The sequence below is a fragment of the Neovison vison genome, chromosome 9 (assembly GCF_020171115.1).
Source record: "Neovison vison isolate M4711 chromosome 9, ASM_NN_V1, whole genome shotgun sequence".
In the NCBI taxonomy this organism is placed as follows: Eukaryota; Metazoa; Chordata; class Mammalia; order Carnivora; family Mustelidae; genus Neogale; species Neogale vison.
In genome coordinates, this window is record NC_058099.1 from 15,500,297 (window position 1) to 15,517,997 (window position 17,701).

The following is a 17,701-nucleotide window of genomic DNA, read 5'->3' on the forward strand; positions in this document are numbered from 1 at the left end:
AGAGTAGATGTTTTAGAAAGTGCCAGTGATGATCAGTGGTGAGGGTGTGAGTGAAATAGGAAATCAAATTGTTGGTGGCCAGACTAGGAGTCTGAAAGGTGATTCTTGGGGATGGTGGAGATTGGATAAAATAAATAGAGGGAATTCAGAGGACAAGGAGTGAAATATGATTAAGTGACACCTTAATTTCAATTCAAAAGAACACTGTCCATACTCAGTCTTCCACTGTGCTCCAGTAGTCCACACAGACACTCCCAGGGAAGCATGGCCACAGACTGAAGATCAACAATCATTGGATGATCTAAGAGTCCTTTAAAGTTTAGCTGGAAGATTAAGAGTCACTTATGGTTTGTCTCCCTCCCTATCCCATCTTGTTTCATGGATTCTTCTCCTACCCACTTAAGCCCCCATGTTGCATCACCACTTCCTCATATCAGAATGCCTTTCTGACCTCACTTGAAAGGTTCTCCCTACTCAGAGTTTATGTCTTCCCCTAGATCAGTTTTTATGTTCCTCTACTCTGTCATGCAAATTCCTGACAGCTTCAGACAACATGAATCTTTTTTTTTCTTTTTAAAAATTTAAGTTTTTTTTAAAAAGATTTTATTCATTTATTTGAGAGAGAGAGAATGAGAAAGCATGAGAGAAGAGATATCAGCGGGAGAAGCGGACTCCCTGCTGAGCAGGGAGCCCAATGTGAGACTTGATCCCAGGACTCCAGGATCACGACCCAAGCCGAAGGCCGTCGCCCAACCAGCCGAACCACCCAGGCGTCCCTCTTTTTAAAAATTTAAAGCACCCTCCGTAGAATAAAATTCAGTACAAAATAACATGTATTGCCATTGTCTTTTGTACAAGTGCTCTTTAAAGTGAATAAGAGGTATGACCAAAGAATTGGATTTGGGTAGAGTTACATATTTATCAACCCAGCTACATAAATATGAAGCAACTGGCTCATCTCATCTAACTGGTAGATTTTAGACCTTGGATTTAAATCCAGATGCTTGGCACAAAAATCCATTCTGCATTTTAGATTGTGTTTGTATTGTTTGCAAAAGTTGCCTGAATATTAGAATAAGCTTATGTATTGTTAGTTAGAAACATACACTCCTGATTTGGACCTAGTGAGTCATAATTTTTGAAAGAGATACCTGGTCATCTAGTCAGTGAAAAACACATCTTGGTGGTTCTTATTATCAAAGAAGTTTGGAAACACCGGTTGAAGGGGTGGGGAGGGATAGAATTTAAATCACCCAATCAATGAAGGGGAATTAGACATACCTGATCTATCTGTATCTATTTCCAAAAAAGCAAATTATGGACACCAGATTTATTTAAATGGTGGCAGAAAGTATAATAAAGCACTTCTGGGAGGGAAAGACATGTCAGTCATATAGAGATGATGAAACATATACACAATAGATGGTCTTGGAAGACTACATGCTCAGCAGACATTTGGGGTTTCCTGGATCTCTGTGGTATGATCAGCCAGTTCCAGGAGGCACAACTCCTCTCTGGGGAGGCACAAGGCTTTGGGCATCAGAGGTACAACTGAAATAATGCTTCCAGAGAAGAGAGTATAAAAAATGTGTCCCAAGGTAATTTTTCAAGCTGATGATGGGGGTTGAAGGGAGGGAAGAAAGTCATTTTCAGGCCAATAATCCCCACTGCACAGCCGCTGTGAGCTGTGTGAATCACTGAGCACATTTCAAGGAATAGCTGTCATGTGTCACTAACGAATTCTCACTGCAGATGGGCTCCATGGTACTCAGGATCTATTTTGGGGAGGCCACAAGCAGGGAAAGCCTGCTAGTGCCACTGGAAGGAAATCTCAGCCACCCTTGAAAATATGAGGGGAATAAAACCTTACGTCCAAGCACATTTTCGCCTTGTTATGACTCACATTGCCTATAGCTCTTCTCCCCCATTCTGTATTCTCACCCTCCCCTCTGTGTGCTCTTTTCTTAGGCAATACCGACATCTTCCCTCGCCTAAGTCTGTGTGCGAAGCACGGTGCTTGGAGAGTTCTGGATACCCGGAAAGAAAAGAATGACGTAAGAGTTAGTGTACACATCGCGTGTTTTCTGTTATTCCAGTGGCATAGAATCCTTCCATGTGCCATCAGTTCACTTCTCCATTTGCTGGATGTTGACACCCAGGACTTCCTAAGAAACTGTCTGTTGAGGCTGGGAAGTCCTTCTTTAACCATGATCCCTGTGGTAGGATGAATAATGGCACTTCTTTCCTCTTCCCTCAAAGGCATGGGTATCCTAATCCCTGGAAGCCTGCAAATATGCCACCTTCCATGGCAAAGGGACTTCACAGATGTGATCATATTGAGGGTCCTAAGATGGAAAGATGATCCTGGATCAATCTGAGTGAGTCCACTGTAATCAAAAGGGTCCTTATAGAAGGAAGGAAGGTCAGAGTATAAGAAGATATGACAAAAGAAACAGAGTATAAGAAGATATGACAAAAGAAACAGACTAGAGAGAGCGATGGAGGCTCATGAGCCAAGGAACACAGTCTCTAGAAACTAGCAAAGTCAAGGAAACTCATCCTCCCTTGGAGACCTCAGAAGGAATGCAGCCATGTTGACTCATTTTAGACCTCTGACCTCCAGAACTATAAGATAACAAATGTGTGTTGCTTTAAGACACCAAGTTTATGATAATTATGTGAATAAGAAGTAAACTCATACTGTATTAATCCACTGGAATGTTGGTGTATGCTTTTAAAAGTGAGTCGTGTTGCTGTAAAAAGTATAGATCCTAGACAGTACAGTTCATGGTATTTTAGAAGTTATGTGGTCACCAAGTTGGATGTTACTCAACCCATCTCCATCCTTCTCTACCTTGATCCTCTATTTTCTTCTCCCTTTCTCATAGTCTCAAGTTCAATTTACTTTGTGTCTTCCCCCAATGCTCTTTGTGACAACATCAGGCTCAGAATAACTTTTCCCAAAGTCTTTAAACAGTTATGCATTTTTCCCCATGCAAAATAAATAAAGAGGATAAATATGGCAAAACAAATGGAGCATCTCAACAAGGAATTACCAAATAGACAATTTTAAAATGCAATTATCTGCAGTGCATCTGTTCAGACACCCTAACTACCATTTTTCTCTCTAAATTTCGACTTTTCCTTCTGGTGGCCCAATTTCATCAGGCTTTTGAATAGGTTTCATTGGAGATTGGGCTGGAGTTTAGGCAAGACAATTGAAATTGTTTATATGCCAATATCATCCTTCTAACGTTTTCTGGTTCTTTATGAATATGGAGATAGATGGGCTCATTGCAAAAGCCAGGATACATTTTTCAAACAGCTTCACAATTGTTCCTACCCACCCTCTCATGCCCTATTTTTAGCTTACCTTCTGCAGGTATCTGTGCTAGTGAAGGCAGGTTGGAAGCAATACATGACAAGGTTCTATGCAACAGCAGAGTTGCACAATGTAAAAAGCTGGGACACCTCAGTCATTGAGGTCCAGCTTGGAGTTGAGCTACTTGATGCAGAAACTACATGTGAATATTTGTGCGACTGAGAACTAAACTTTCATTGTATCGAGTGACCACACTTCAGAATTTTTTTTTAGTAGTTGCCTGACTCTTCCCCACAAAGAAGAGGAGAAAAGATATAGAGAACTGTTTGTATGGTCCAACTTTGCCGTTGTAACATACAGGATGATCAATGTGAAGTGGTTTGCCCAAGGTCACATATAGAACAGCGGCCAAGTCAAGAGTTCCCAAATCTTTTGACTCCATTCAGGCACTTCACTCACATACCCGACATTCGAACCCCTCATATAGTCATTTTCCAGTCCTTTTCCTTTTCTATTTTTGGAGCAGGTGCCAACCTCCCTGTCCTGAAGCAGCCAGGGAAACGTCTTCAAGTCCAACTCACAGCACTCTCTGTGGCATTGATTTTCCACGAGATTTATGGCATTGACCTGATCTCAATGAAGAAACTAAATCCAATTCGCTAAGGAATTACAAGCCTGTCTGATCAATAATCTATTTATCTCCTTCACTTTGCCATCTTTAGACACTCCAAACTTGTCATGGGAAATTGAAGGCATTTAAAAAATATAATTATGCAGCCTCAGGAAAGGTCTCCAACATTTCTGAAGATTTTCAATTGCCTTTGAGGAAATGCTACCCTGGTTTGAGTAATAAAGATCACTCTGGTCACTATCCAAATATCTGGCCTGGGCTCATTAATAGAAATATAGTGTCAGGATAATAGGGCCTGTAATTGCAGCATTTTCCATACTGGCAAGATTTTATCTGGGATATTGAGTTTAGATCTGGGAGCCTGATTTTAGAGTCCCCTAATTGAATTGAAGTACATCCAAAGGAAAGCAACCCAAGTGATAAGGACTATAAAATATTTCGAAATATGAGGAATATTTAAAGAAGTTGGATATTCTGTTGGTATGGAAAAACCAAGGAAACTTGAAAGACAACCTTAAATAATCAAAGGCTGGTACATAGGAGAAGAAGTTTGTTCCATATAGATCCAGATGGCAGATGTAGAATACATTCAGACAACTTAGCTAGGAGATTTTAGTTTGATTTCAAAACAACTCTTTCTTACGATTTAACTCTCATAAAATGAAATTCTCTTCTCTATGCCATAGGAGAAATTTGAACCAATGATCGATTTCTTAGTGGTGGACTATGGATTTTAAATGGGAAGTAGTGGGATTAGGGCAAGCACCTATCCTGCACATTGATGCAGGCATCTAATCCATAGGGTCTGTTGCTAGATTCTCGTTGGCCCGTATCACATTCAGTGATAACCAGAATGTCATCATACATTGGCCCACTTGTCCTTGCTTTCTTCTTCCTGATTCTTGGATTTTTGGGTACATACTATTGCTCTGAGAATGAGTTCTAACCCCTTAAGAGGCACGGATGCTTGAGATCCCCTTTTGGGCTCTTTGGTCTGTGTAGTTTGTCCTGTTTTCTCCTACAGTTGTGTGAGTGTGTCCATGTGATCATGTGCATGTGTGTTTTGAATTCTTGAGTAAAGATGTTTCTTTGCCCAATTATGGAAATCTTGGTATAGTGGTTGATTAGAAAATTTGAAAAGAAATATTTGGTATTATTATTTTTATCCCATAAAATTTTACCTTCACACTTACTTTTTATTGCACACCATTTCTGTTGGCCACTATTATCATTTTTTTGACTTGTAAGAGTATTATTTTTTTTTTAAAGATTTTATTTATTTATTTGACAGAGAGAGAGATCACAAGCAGGCGGAGAGTCAGGCAGAGAGAGAGAGAGAGAAGCAGGCTCCCGCCAAGCAAAGAGCCCGATGCGGGGCTCGATCCCAGGACACTGAGATCATGACCTGAGCCAAAGGCAGCGGCTTAATCCACTGAGCCACCCAGGCGCCCCATAAGAGTATTATTTTTAACTGTTAAATTGATATTCCTAAAACTAACTTGGATCAGTTCAGTTAGCTACTCAAAACTATTCAAATGGATAACGTGTTTGACCCCAGTGTTTCCTATTGCACTGTCACTTGATGTATTCCTTCTTTAAACTTCCCATTCCTTGAGAATCACCTGTAGTCTACCAGCTCTGGTCTCTGTTTATGCTATTTCTTTCATCATCTCATTACAACGAGGGAACACATTATCCATTGCCAAAGCTCTGCTCAAAAGCCACCCTCTCGTTACAACATCAATGACTCCTGTTTCTCTACATTTCTAACTGGGTGCTTATCGTACCCACTTTTGAAGCAATTATGCGTGTGTGTGTGTTTTCACATCTTTTAGAGAGCCTTAATCAGTGGTTCCTAGGTTTAAGTAAGCATCAGATTCACGTGGAAGGTTTTTTTAAAACACAGGTTTCTGGGCTATCTCCTAGAGTTTCTGATTCAGCAGGTCTGGTATAGGGACTGAGAATTTACACTTCTAATGAGTTTCCTGTGGATGCCAAGGCTGTTATTTTGGAGACAAAACTCTGAGAATCTCGACTGGTCTAAACTCTAAATGCCTGCTAAGTAGGGATCCTAATACCTGTTAATAAGATTTCAGTGTTAATTAATAACATTATTGTCATTTTGAGCTATATGATTCTCTATTCGAGAGGCCTGTCTTATGCACGCTACACCGTTTAGCAAGATCCCTGGTCTCAACTAGATGCCTGGAGCACCCCTCTCCCTTCAGTTGTGATAACCAGAATGTCATCACACAGTGTCAAAGGCCACCCTTCCCCCAGCTGAGAACCACTGGATGAGAAGTAACAGAAATACTTGACTCTCCGTTGTCAATTAGTTCTGGTTCTAAGAATTATACATGGAAAGACAAAAATCAAATAAGAGTTTTTTGTTTATTTTTTTGTTTTTTGTTTTTGTTTTTTTAGAGTGAGTGTCCAGGACATATTTAACCCAACAGTGGGGATTCTGTAGAACCAGGTTGAAGCTCACAGGGTTCTACCTCAGTGTATGCCAGTTGCTGGATCTTGAAATCTTACCTTGATAGGACTAGCTTCCTGGTATAGAACCCTATGCTATGGTTAGTCCACTTAGTGGTCTTGCTAAAAGCAGGCACAATCTGCCTGTCTGAACCTCCCCAAGGTCTTCTCTGTCCTTTTTAATTACACTGATAGTACAGATTTGGTAGTGCAGAAGATACGAGCTTGAAAAGGAACATAACGTTTTAATACGCAGTAATTCTGTCCATCTATAAACGTGGCCCTCTATGTCTCTTGTAGTCGGAAGGATTCTTCCCTTACGAAAGAATGAAAAAACAGGTAGAAAAGGAAATAGTAAATGCTCTCTTCTCCGGTTTCCCCCTTTCCCCATGATTTTTACAGAACAAGCATTTTGTGTTTGTTGCAAAAATAACTGAACGAACAAACAAGGATAGATGAAACCTATGAAGGAATCTTCGATAACATTATCTTGAAACTGCTACTCAAATTGAAAATTCTATTTTTCTATGAGCCAACTGCCTAGCTTTTCAGAAATGGGTCACAAGTTGCTTAAACACAAATAAAAGCATGAAAACTGACTCCCTATAAGTACTCCTTAATTACTAATGTATGCCATGCTCTGCATTAATTATCTTCTCATTTAGCCTTACAAAAGTTCTATGAAATTAGTATGAACACCTATATTTTACTGATGAGAAGACCAACGCTCAAAAAGCTAAAGTGACTTGCCCAAGGTCAGGCAGCTGGTTAGCTCCAGAAACAAAACCTGAGCCAATGTATTCTAATTCCACATGATTGTTTCACCCACCATATAGTCCTCTGTGATCAGCACCCCTGAGTGATACACACTCCCCTCACAAGGCTGGGCTTCCTCTGTTTTGACAGCACGTGACTGAGTTAGCTCCAGCTCTGATGATGACAGCATTTGTGTCTCTTGCTACAAGCTCAGTTTCTTGAGGCTTAGATTGATGGTCCTTCTTTCCCTGTTGAAAATCTCTAGACAACACAAATACTCTGCCAGTGCCTTGAAACACATCAAAAGACATAAACCCTAAGACCTACTGGTTTGGAAGTTTCAGACTGTGATTCACAACTGCACGTAAGAATAGCTGGGACTTATCTTTTGAATACTCTCCACTCTCCAGGGACACCGCCACCATTTTTTTTAAATCAATAATCTCATATGATCCTCAGGACAAGCTTATAAGGTAGACCCTGTCATTATCCCTATTCCACAGACAAGGATACTAAAGCTTTGTGTGGTGGTATTATCCTCATTGGACAGAGGCTCAGGGTAGGTGAGGCACTTATTCAAGGTCGGAGACAGAACTCAAACCCAAGTCTTTTGATAGCTACTCTTAAAACCATTTCCACCACTGGACAGTGATAAATCATATGCTCAGAGTGTTTACTGACATCAGTGCCTTCCACCTCTTCTGTAGGGTGACAGGATCTACCTATTTAAGGGTATACAGATGAGGCATACTGTGTACTCTCAGGGGTCAAAGAGACCTAAAGAGTGCAGGCTTCTCAGTCAGACAAACGGTTCTGAGCTCCAATTCCAGCTCTGATTCGTTATCTATAAAACCTTCAGAAAGCCATTTCTGGTCATCAAACCTCAGTTGCCTTATTTGAAATTTAAGGATAATAGTTTTACCTCCTTCATCAAGTCACTATTAGAATCAAATCACACGCCCCATCAAACACACAGTAGGTGTTCAAAATGGAATTGATCACCAGTAGCTGGGAAAATAATCCAGCAAAAGAGAGCTGAAAAAAAATATTTTTTATTTACTTTTTTAAGATTTTATTTATTTATTTGACAGACAGAGATCACAAGTAAGCAGAGAGGCAGGCAGAGAGAGAGGAAGGGAAGCAGGCTCCCTGCCGAGCAGAGAGCCCGATGCGGGGCTTGATCCCAGAACCTGGGATCATGACCTGAGCCAAAGGCAGAGGCTTTAGCCCTCTAAGCCACCCAGGTGCCCCCTAAATATATATATTTTAAAAGGTTTTCATGAACTACTATATACTTTTAATTCTAAGAACTAAGAGGAGGGATGACTCACGATGAGTTTAAATGTGATTAAAGCATTTCAGCTCAAAGGATGCTCTAGGGTAGCTATGCTGCCCCTTTCTTAGATAAGGAAACCAGAGCTCAGGTATAGCAAATGACTTGCTTAAAGTTTTATCACAAACTCGTGACTTTAGGGCTTTGAATCCTGTTCTATTTGCTTCCAGTGATCGGTGAAGGCTTGTAGATACTAAAAAGATGAGAAGTCCCCTGAGCACAGGAATATGTGACTCCATATAAGGGAAGACCAAACATTGAGAGACTTGCATTTAGCATGTCTTTTTCTAATTTTCTTTTGTATCCCCAACCTCTACATAGATGAAAAAGACAATATTTTCTGCACAATCTATGGCAAAAGAACTGTATGTATTGCATCATTTAACTTTCAAAGCATCCCTGGAAGGTGGGTATTCTTTCCATTTTAAAGGTCAAGAAAGTGAGGCCCAGATATATTAAAGCCCTTGGCTAAGATTATGCAGTAAATAACTTTAGAGCCTGGATTCTTTCTCTCCCAAATTCATGTCTTTTCTGATCAGTATATCCTTTACATTACAGAGTCTGCTGGTATGTTCCCTGATACCTGCTTTCCAGGGCCAAATGCACTCTCTCTCTCTCTCTTATCTACAGAGGTTCTTAGCTGTTGCACTTTAACCTTGTAAAGAGGAGAAAGAAACCCTGAATGGAGAACTGACCACTAGTTGGAGAGAGACTGGCTCTTTTTCCCAAACAATTCCAACTACCCCCTGCTCCCCACTTTTTATGTTTTTTAAACATAATATTTGCCATAGAGGTCCATTCATTGGGTTGTTGTTATACACAGTGGCCCATATGGGGGAAAATAATTGCTGTGGAAGAAACAACTGGAAAATATATAATGGCATATTTGGAATTGCACAGAAAGACTGCAATTCACGATGTTCCATATGTCCCCCAGCACAATCCCCTGGATGTCTTTGCTGCTGGAATACCAGTGCGGTGTATGTCCCAGCTTAGATCACATTGTTCATGCACTATGGTTTTGTTGTGGAAAGATAATATATACTACTTATGGTGCCAGACTGAGCTCCCTAAAATGTAATTGCTAACGTTCATTCAGACACATACAGGTAACCTGTTGTGGTTCCTCTAGATAAAGGTTTTGATGAGTCCCTAGTAACTAAAAGACAAAGTGCACAACATTTTAGTGCATGGCTCAAAGTCTTCCAAATAATTGCTCTTTACATAACTCAGCATTTCCGTTACTCTTGCCCCATGCCAAGTCTCCGGTCTTCCTTTCTGTTTATCTACACTCCTCCTATCTTTCTGAATTCAGACCATGTATCACAGAAGATGAGAATAAGATACATTTTAGGTAAACATTTTTTTTTTAAGATTTTATTTATTTATTTGAGAGAGAGAGAGAGAGCACATAAGCAAGGGGGAGGGGCAAAGGGAGAGAGAAAAGCAGACTCCCTATTGAATGGGGAGCCCAACTTGGGGCTTGAGATCATGACCTGAGCTGAAGGCAGACACTTAACTGACTGAGCCACCCAGGTGCTCCTCGATGAGCATTCTTAATCTAGATTCTGATTGGGCTTCATAGGTTCCCAATCTTGGGATTGTATATAAAACTATGAATGTATTGGACATGTGCACTTTTCCAAATTATAGTAATTTTCAGACTTTAAAAATATTGCTTACCACCAAACCATTAAGAAACCACTGCAAGATTTACCCATCTGCTAACATGTTGATCTAGATTGATGGTGACTCTGAGATTACATAGGCCTTTCCCACACTCATTTGATTACGAAACATTTGTATTAGTTCCCTAAGGCTGCCATAACAAATACCAAAAACTCTGTGGCCTAAAACAACAGAAATGTATATTCTCACGGTTCCAGAGGCCAGAAGTCTGAAATCAAGATGTCAGCAGTGTTAGTTTCTCTAGAAGCTCTGGGGAAGAACTCATTCCAGGCCTCTTTCCTAGCTTTTGGTGGCTATTAGCAAACCTTGGCATTCCTTGGCTTTTAGACACATTCACTCTAATCTCTGCCTCTGTCCTCATGTGGCTTTCTCTCTTCTACCCGTGTCTCCATGTCTCAAGTCACCCTCTGTCTTTTCTGATTAGGACACTTGCCATTGGACTTTAGCTTAGCAGAATGTCATCCCAAGATCCTTAATTTAATCATATCTGCAAAGACCCTGTGTCCAAATAAGTTCACACTCACTGATTTTGGTTGGATATATCTTTTATTGGGGGAGGGAGCACAATTTGACTTAATGGAAATTAATATTTCCATTTATCAGGAAATATTTGGAGAAGCTAAAATTTAGGGGGAGGGGTAATAATTGGAAAAACTAGAGCAGATCTCATAAAATACTGATTTTTTTTTTATTATTAAAATCCTCTTCTAATGGCTTGGGAACAAATTCTTCCATTCTTTCAGGCCCAAATTTTATAATGTTGTGAGATTATGTTTTTTCCTTGATATTTTGTTTTATTTTCTTTTTTTATTTTCTTCTTATTTAACAACCAAATTATTCTTCCATTCAATCAACATCTGAGTGCCTGTGGTGTGCCTGGTTCTAGGTGTTGAAAATAGAGTGGTTAAACAAACGAACAAACAAAAAAGATAGTCAAGTTTTCCCATCTAGTGGAATTTATAATAAATAGGGAACTAAATATATGCTTTTAAATAGTGATTTTTAAAAAAAAATAAAAAAAATTATGAAATGAAATGGAAGATTTGAGTGCTGTAACAGACAATACCATAGGGAATGTGGACCAGGAAAGACCTCTGTTATGCACTCAGTTGGGTCCCTCAAAATTCACAGGTTAACGCCCTAAGACCACATGTGACCTTATTTGGAGATAGGGCCGTGAAAGGAGGTGGTAAGGGGGAGGCCCTAATCTAATCCAGTGGAAGCGATGTCCTTGTAAGAAATATCAGGGAAGTACACACATAGAGAAGGGGCTATGTAAGGACACCAGTGAGAAGACAGGCTAAGGAGAGAAGTCTCAGGAGAAACCAGCTTTGCCCAGCTCCTTGATCTTGAACCTCTGTACTCCAAAACTCTAAGAAAATAAACTTTTATTGCCGAAGGTGATGGTTTGTTATGGTAGCCCCAGCTGATGACTACGACCTCTGTGAAGATCAGAAAAGACTAAGAAGAGAGATACTGAAGCTGAGATTTGAAGCATGGGTAGAATTTAGTCAAGTGAGGAAGTGAAAAGAACACTCGAAATAAAGCAAAGAAGACACGCAAAGGTTCTGAGAAAGGAAGACATTTTATATTTTCTAGAAATAGAAAAAAGTGAGCATGGGGGATCGTATCATGAAGGAGAGCCGCGGTGTGGCCAGGTTTCAGGTCAAGCAGGGCATAGCAGGAGGTGGTGAGAAGTGGAGACGTGGTTGTAAATGCAATGGGAAACCACAGAGAATTTCTAAGAGAGTTGGTTATCGTGATCTGGCAGAGTGATCTCTTTTAAAAAAAAAATCTCTCTGGTTACTTTTTTGTGGTGAATGGATGGAAAGCGTAAGAATCATAGAAAGGAAATCAGAAGGTTACTGAAGTAGCCACGAAGAGAGTGGTGCTGGAGTGGGGGGGGTGTTTAATACCGGTGTCTAGAATAAATACAGACTCAATTCTAAAGAAACGTACACAGGCATCTTCCTGTAATGTGGGCTGAATTTATAACCACTAAGAGGACGGGTGACGGGATCAAGATCAGCATCCCAGAAGGGTCATCACGGGGAGCATGGAGAGAGCAGCTTCTTCCCACCCTATGGGGGGAAGAGAGCCTCTGCACCCCAGGGAGATGCAGGCAGGCTTTGCTCAGGAGTCTTCCTCTGCAATCACGGTGTTCCCTCCAGGAGAGACACGACTCCCTTCCCCTTATTGACGACTGTTTGTGGTTCTGATTAAACAGCCTCCTGGCAGGAGGAAATCCTTTCTGGGAAGGGCGGAGAGAGGTCTGCTGTTTCCCAGAAAAACCTGGCAGTCATTAGGCCCCACTAATAGTAGCTGATGAGTTAATTGTCCTCCCTAACAAGCCTTCCTCCAAGAGGCAGAAATAAACACTGGCAGGGGGTTGTATGAAAATAGCCAGGTGCTCAGCTCCAGCCCTCCCAGGTCAGCAAGAGACATGCAATTTACCGTTCCCGCTTAGGGTGAATGTGCTGGTACAGGTCAGCAAGTTCAAGATGGTGAGGGGAACGATTTAAAAGCAAATGAAAAGCCATAGTTTTCTCTCCACATGGTTCGAGTGCACCTTGGCTAAAACCACTCCTGCTCTGTCATTTAAGCCTCAGGCTTTCCCCCTCGTGCCCGCTCCTGGGAATTGGCAAGGACAGCAGAGAGCTGGAGCCCTGGGGTCCAGCTCAGTGCCTCTGACCCACTTTGCTGAGCCTGGCTTTTACTGCCCCCTTTTGGCAAACACACACTGTAGGTTCTCCCCTCAAGCCCTAAACCCTAATTTTAAGGCAAGGATTCCCATGCAGCCTGACACAGTCTCCCCTAGGATAGCAGCACCACATTATTTATTTCCAGTTTGCTTTTAGGTCTTGACTCGAAAACCAGACAAATACTATTTACTTTCTGATTTTGTGGGTCTAAGGGCCCCTTTATCTGAGAGGAATTGTGCTCCTTATAAAATGATAAAATGTAAGATTTGGAAATTTTTTTAGTTTATCTAGTCCAAAAATTTCAGGTACATAAGCTTTCTATATATCATCTTTGTCCCCTTCTGTGCCCATGGAAGGCATTTTTAATTAATCACTCTATACTTTCTCACTGATCCCCAGACACCGTCTCAGTTCTTTTGTTTTCATCATTAATCTTTTGGCTTGGATCAAAGATAAAACCTATATATTGCTTAGTCACTACCTTAATTTTGCAGATAAGAAGAAGGGACCAAGAGAAGTGATAAGAATCTAAGAAAGTGCTCCCAGGAGAGAGCTCTTTCCATTGAAAATCACTGTATTCTTTAGAAAAGGGAATCCTTTCAGGGATATTTTTATGGCCCATCCTCTAATGCCATATTTGCAACTATCATGGTTTTATGGGGGTTATGGGTTGAAAAGTGTCCCTCCTCCCCCATTCATACTTATGTTGAAGCTCCTACCCATTCTGTGACTGTATTTGAAGGTAGGACCTGTAAGGAGGTAATAAAGGTTAATTAACACAGTAAGGATGGAATACTAATCCAAACGGAATGGTGACTTTGTGAGAAGAGTAATGTGTGTACACAAAGGACATATGTCCATATGTGAGGACACAGCAGGAAGGTGGGTGATCGTCAAGCCAGGAAGAGAGCTCTCACCAGAAACCAACCAGGTTGGCAGTGCCTCCATCTTGAACTTCCAGCCTCCAGAGCTGTGAGGAAATAGTCTGCTGTGAGGTATTTTGTTATGGCAGCAGGAGCTGTGTCATAGGGGGATCATTCATTTATTCAAACATTTACTCTTCATCTAGCATAGTGCTGGGCACTCCGCAGGGTGTAATCCTCACACAGGAAAATATTTTTCTAAATTTTTTGAAAATTGAGATTTTTAGATTTAGATTAGAAAATTTAAATTTTCTAAAATTCTAAATTTTTCTAAAAATGGAATAACTTCTGGATCAAAGGACCAGGCTAGGCAGGGGCTGACAGTACATCCAGTTGTTCTGAAGAAAACTATTGGTAAACATAGACTTTTGGGGGCAGAGGGAAACCCTGAGATCATGTGGTTCAGGCCTTTTACCCTTTAGATGAAACCTTAGAGATTTTTCCAAAGCTAGATAATCATCACTAGTGGAACTGAGGCCACCACTCAGTTGTCTGATTCAGTACAGAAAAGCACTATGATCCCATGCTGTCCTGATCAGACAGAGCAAATCAAACAGGTGAGTTTACTGGTCACTTAAAGTCATCCACTGTACTCAGTGCTTTATAAACATCATCACAAAGCACCAATAAAATCTTGTGAGAAAGCCATCATTCTCCTTTGCCAATAAGGCAAGTGAGACAAAGAGTCTGTGTAACTTGCCAACACAATCATCTTGGACATTACTGGTACGCATTTATACGCAGACCCTTCTCCTTCCTGGGCACAAGAAAAACTCGTCAGCTTCTTTGTTCTTTGGCAGAGTCATTCTGTTAATTTTGAACAATGAATTATGAACAGGGTGGCATGCTCAGGCTGCAACAGTGAATACACATGCAAGACCTTTGAGTTCTCTCTTCTCCTTACCACAGGGATTATGGAAACTTCTTGCTGCCACAAGACAGAATCTGCTGGGATCAACAGTCCACTTCTTATAAGGAAGTTGCCTTGGGTCCTGACTGGACCAACTACTATTTGTTGAGCCATTGATACATAGGGTTTGTTTATTACCACAGCATTGCTTTTTTTTTATTTTTTCAAAGATTTTATTTATTTATGTGACAGACAAAGATCACAAATAGGCAGAGAGGCAGGCAGAGAGAGAGTGGGGGAAGCAGGCTCCCCGCTGAGCAGAGAGCCCGATGCGGGGCTCGATCCCAGGGCCCCGAGATCATGACCTGAGCCGAAGGCAAGGGCTCAACCCACTGAGCCACCCAGGTGCCCCAGAATTGTCTGTTCTATCCTGACTACTATAAACCACAAGGTACGGATATCAGTTTAAAAACAAAGTCTTAGTGGGTCATTTTCTTTCTACTACCTTGGAATTACATCTTACCTCTGCCAATTAGACAACTTCTAAATAAATACAGAGTCTCGTGTTCCTCAATTGTGGAAGTTATACTGACACCTCCTTAAGATAGTTGTTGCAAGAATTAATTGAGAAAATATATATAAAGTCAGTGAAACACAGTAAATGCTCCAATTTTAGTTTGCTATTTCCCAGCTCTATCACTCCGTTGAAATAAACTCTGAAATGAATCTCATTCCCTGGACGCATTACGCTCTTGTCATGGTCACAGGATCAAATGCACACAGTGACCAGTTAGTTACGGTAAATCAGTAATTCAAGCTGCATATGGTGAGCTAGAGACTTCTTAAACCTTTAGAAGGGGCAACTACTGCTCACCTGCAGGCTGAAGGTGGCTAGGTAGATTGTTAATGCCATGTAAATGAGATACCAGAAATCCTGAATTTCTTATGAGATCTATTTTTATTTTAATTTAGGAAAGTATTGATTCTTTCCTTTAGACTTATAAAAGTTGCATCAGAGGGGCGCCTGGGTGGCTCAGTGGGTGAAAGCCTCTGCCTTTAGTTCAGGTCATGATCGCAGGGTCCTGAGATTGAGTCCCACATCCAGCTCTCTGCTCGGCAGGGAGCCTGCTTCCTCCTCTCTCTTTCTGCCTGCCTCTCTGCCTACTTGTGATCTCTGTCAAATAAATAAATAAAATCTTTAAAAAAAAAAGTTGCATCAGAGCTCAAATTACATACACGTACCTACAGGCCAACTAGGTTTCCTGGCCATTTGTTTGTAATTTCTGGATCCGATTTCTAATCTTAACCTCCTCTACCTAGCATGAATTGTGCCCTCGTGAATGCTGGGCTTCCCAACTAGACAGGCAGGAAGTCCCTAGAGGAGACTGACTTCATCCTTCCATGTCTAGCCCTCCCACGGTCCAATAACAAACCTGAAACAAAAGATCGCCAAGAGCTGAATGGCATTAAATTAATAATGCCTTATGAATGGCAGCCTTTCATGGAAGTGAGAGATTGGATTTAAGCAATTTAAAAGTAATCTTCTCCATATCAAGGAAGTAGTTGTCCCAGGTTGTTCATCCCAATACAAGGCTAAGAATTACCTGGACTGCAGTTTCAATTAACCTGCACCCTATCCCTTTCCCCATTCCGATGTCAGAGGGCAGACGAGTCTCCTGCCTTATAATGAACACAAATTCAGAGGGACATTGGAGAGCTGGTGCAACGTTCTCAACTAGAAAAGCAGTTTTTCCTGAGGCGTGTAAGAGAATCCTCAAGGAGAGCGTAAGACTCTGGAAGGTTTATAAGTGTGCCCTCTAAAACGCCCATTACCTAAAATTACTTTCAGACACAATCATTATTTTAAAATATAAGGTAACACTAAAGAAGGATGTTGAATTTGAATGCAGGTGTTCTAATAATAATAGCGAAGAATACATGTTTCCATTTATTGCATCCTGCCATGTGCCAAGCACAATTCAAAGGGCTTGACCTATATTATTATTTCATTTAACCCATAGTGCCTTCTGAGGTTGGCTATGATACTTTATCCATTTTAAGATGAGAAAACGGAGGCTCAGCTAGGTTAAATAAATCTTGGTAAATCACTCAGCCGAAGTATTAGCTCAACCCACTTCTAAAGGCCATGATTTAATCAAAACAGTATTTCCTTCTGCTAAACAGGGTCCTATATCCTCACCTCTCGCCTCCACAACAATCTTTCAGTAGGAGTCAAATGAGAGAAACTGATGAAAATCATTCTCTTTGCAATGAGACTTTACAGACAACTCTAAGTGATATATCCTCAGGTTGATATAACATTTTCCCTCCTAAAGTTCTTGAATCCCTTGTAGCATTAATAATATTATAATTTTATATAATTACTCCATTTTTAGCTGCCAGATTCAAGTACAGGACAGTTAAGTATCTTATCTATGATCTAATTCATTTAAGTGTCAAAAAAATTAAAATCTAGGACCATATTCCATGGAATATTCTATGGATGATTTTGGGCATGTTACTCTATCTGTGACTGTTTCCTTAGAGTAAGCCCTCTGTGATAAGATTGCTTAAATGATTAAATGAGATAAGAAAAACAAAAACAGATTGATAGATGCTATTGGCAATTGGTACACATTAGATAGCCAACAAATGCTCGTTTTTTTTAATTACCGATATCATTATTACCTAAGTATTTTTGTCTCTATTACCAAATGTTAGCAATTCTAAAATATTGATATGTATCTAAGAAACATCAGAGATGATGATCAGTTATGGAGTTAGTTATGAAGAAGAAAAGGCTATCATTGGCTCTTTAGAGTGTAGTGTTCTGCAACGAGAATACCACATTTTGAGTTTAAGAAAATAATGTGCAATATTTTGTAAGATGCTCATGCATCAGGGTTATCTCTGCCTTTTATTATCTTTGAGTGCTTTTATAACACTGCAAGTTGCAGTAAAACAAATAATCGTTATTTTCAGAAATGCAAAGCATATCCATGAAATGCAACAGATTATCA

The 17,701-nt window shown here is 40.4% G+C and overlaps 1 long non-coding RNA gene across 2 annotated transcripts in view; it reads left to right on the plus strand.

Moving 5' to 3' along the window:
- The window catches only part of LOC122916852, a 39,056-nt gene that overhangs the window by 8,701 nt on the left and 12,654 nt on the right, over window positions 1–17,701 (plus strand). Inside the window, exons 3-4 of one of the 2 annotated variants that reach the window (XR_006386315.1) lie at window positions 1,969–2,054; window positions 2,260–2,461. This is a non-coding gene — a long non-coding RNA (uncharacterized LOC122916852). Of the gene's footprint in view, window positions 1–1,968; window positions 2,055–2,259; window positions 2,462–17,701 lie in introns of those variants that run through there. The other variant, XR_006386316.1, reaches the window with a different exon arrangement.